General features: G+C 35.0%; 1 long non-coding RNA gene across 1 annotated transcript; it reads left to right on the forward strand.

The window, feature by feature from the left end:
* Nucleotides 1–226: 226 nt before the first annotated feature.
* LOC148564085 (uncharacterized) lies at nt 227–2462 on the forward strand. Its single transcript, XR_015883290.1, has 4 exons — nt 227–273; nt 1134–1311; nt 1770–1908; nt 2355–2462. It is a non-coding gene; the product is annotated as an uncharacterized LOC148564085 (long non-coding RNA).
* The last annotated feature ends 267 nt before the right edge of the window (nt 2463–2729 follow it).

Here is a 2729-nt window from a genome sequence, read left to right on the forward strand (position 1 = left end):
AATGAGTCCCGTAATGAGGTTCGGGTGAGATTGTGGGGTTATGGTAAGGATAAGAGGATGAAAGCATTTTTGTAGATTGAACCCTTTTGATCTTCTGTGTTTTTTCCAGTTCTAACTGACTAAACAAGTAAGAGACTACTTGCTATATTATGCATATTCAAGATGATGCTTATCTTAGCTTGCTATATTATGTTTATTCAAGATGATGCTTATCTTATGCTTCTGTTGCAGGCTAGCCTAGGTACCATACAGAGTGCTAAGGAAGTTCGAGAGGTGTGTTATTATTATTATTATTATTATTGTACAACTCACTTCGATTTTGCTTTCATAATTTTCTTATGAAAGTTTTATTGGTTCGTAGATTACACAATTGAATTCTAAATCTAACTTGAATCCATATCTACAATTACCGTTTCATGATCCTCACTGCTGGTTGTAAATGGTGCACAAAGAATGTACATAAAGCTTGCTGCAAAAGCTGTATATGAATTTGCTTTTGGCCATGAAATCCGAGGGTTGTGTTCGATTTTTATCTCACCTCCCCACCACCCAAAAATTAACTGAGTGCAAAATCATTTTCCTTTAAAGAGCCTTCATGAGAACAAATTATTAGAAAATTGTGCATTGCTCTTATGACTCTTATTTTTCTTTACTCTGATCTGATCATGATGGCTGGATGCATTGTTTTGTTCCTTTTTTGGAGCTGCTCATTTGCATAGTTATTAGTTCTTTTTTTGCCATGGCCTTATGCTTATACACTCAATATTTCATAACTTAGCTTGTTTATCTAATATCCTTATACCACATTTGTGAATTAGTGGTTTATGTTGTGTGGATGCTTAAATAAGCAACAGTTTTAAACTTGGATTACTATTGAGTAATTCAGATGCATCAGCTATAGTTAAAAGTTTGGTGGATTAAGTTTAGAATTTTAATATGCTTAAAATTTTATGGTTGTAGATCGTGGGAAGGTCAGGTCAGAATTTGGATTGGATACTAAATGAAATTTGATTTCCAGCAATGTCCTTCCATTTTGATTTCATGAAATTGAATGAATCCATTTTCTAAATTTATAGATCTATGCCTTTCTTCTACTCATAAGCACTAAAATAATTTTTTTTGTATTCTTTTAGGAACAAGTAAAGCTGCAAAATTCTTGAGAGCCAATTGAATTTCTCTTTTCAAAGTACCAGAAGAAACAGCAGAGCTACTTGGGAAATCTGACCTGTATTTCTTTAGCCCCGAGCATCCTCCATTGACCGAACCAGCTCAGAAAGCCCTTGACTGGGCCGGATGAGAAATTGAAGTCAGGTATTATGGTTTCTGCCTTTCAGTTCCATGCCAAAATTTGTTTAATAAATGAGTTAGACTCATTGTCAGTTCAGATTTTCCATTTCGTGTTGTACTACTTTGCAAGTTACTGTTGCACGAAATTAAAATGAACTGGAAAGAAACTTTGAGTTGTCTTGTGCCCCATCTGAAAATGATTTTAATCTGTGTATGACTGTGGTAATATTACATGTCAGAAACATATAGGATTTTAATCTCTTTATGTACTTCTTTGAAACTTACTTGATGGAAAAGCCAGATTGCAATATTAACCGCTTGACATTGCTGCTCTTTTACTCAGCCTTATGTACAAGAATCTGATAACAACTTTGAATGGACCAGTGTTAAAGAAAACTGCTCTGAAATATATGGTGATCATGGAAAAAACAAATTTTTCTGCTGCCTTTACTAACTACTTTTTTTGAATTTGATCTTTCCAGGATTTTGGGAACTCCAACTGAGGAGCAATGGCCGGGAGTTACTTTGCTTCGTGATTGGCATACCTACCCAAAGTGGGAACCTCAGAACTTGGTGAGGACTGTGCCAACTTTGGGACCTGATGGAGTAGACCTTCTCACGGTTAGTGTTCCTCTATAAAAGCATTATTCTAATGAGTTCCTAAGAATAGGATCCTCTAAAGTGAGGACAGATAACTGTAAAGCAACAATGTTAGGGCCTAAACACAATGAAGTTATTGATGCAATGGTGCAAGATGATTAGTTTCTCACTTTCTCACTTGACATTCTAATAGCGGTAGAAACTCGCAGTTCTAATATTAGTTCAAAGGTTGAACTAGTCTGGACTAGACTTGAATAGCATTTGTTAAACAGTGCTCTTCATAGTAATATATCTAAAGTTTTTTAAGTTATCTGAAGTAGCTCACAAGGTGTTACTTGGGAAGTATTATCTATTGTAGCATTTGAAATAACTGGAATTCATGTTACCTTCAATTTGGCTATAATAATACGTTTACTTATATTCTGTACAAACTTAGGACTGACTATACTAGATATTTCGTCGTGCAGAAAATGCTCAAGTATAATCCTGTTGAGAGAATCTCTGCCAAGGCAGCACTTGATCATCCTTACTTTGACAGTCTTGACAAGTCTCAGTTTTAACAGCAGATACTGTCCAATGCTTTTGTGCAGATGTTGTATGTCAATGATAGTGATATATGTAAGTAAATGAAAGTTCACTCCTGGCGTGGAATTTAAGCATATGTGAGATTGATGTTGTTTGGTGTTAAGTAATAGTTTGTCATCATCTTGGTGATATGATCAGTTAAGTAGAAACTCTACTGAACCTTTATCACTCTGTATTACTCATGTAGGCTGTGCATGATCACCATTGTCCTTGTGTACTTGAAAAAATGTCCTTGTGAGATGTATGAATTTTTACAA

The sequence above is a fragment of the Arachis ipaensis genome, chromosome B5 (genome assembly GCF_059453495.1).
Source record: "Arachis ipaensis isolate K30076 ecotype BB chromosome B5, ASM5945349v1, whole genome shotgun sequence".
In the NCBI taxonomy this organism is placed as follows: domain Eukaryota; kingdom Viridiplantae; phylum Streptophyta; class Magnoliopsida; order Fabales; family Fabaceae; genus Arachis; species Arachis ipaensis.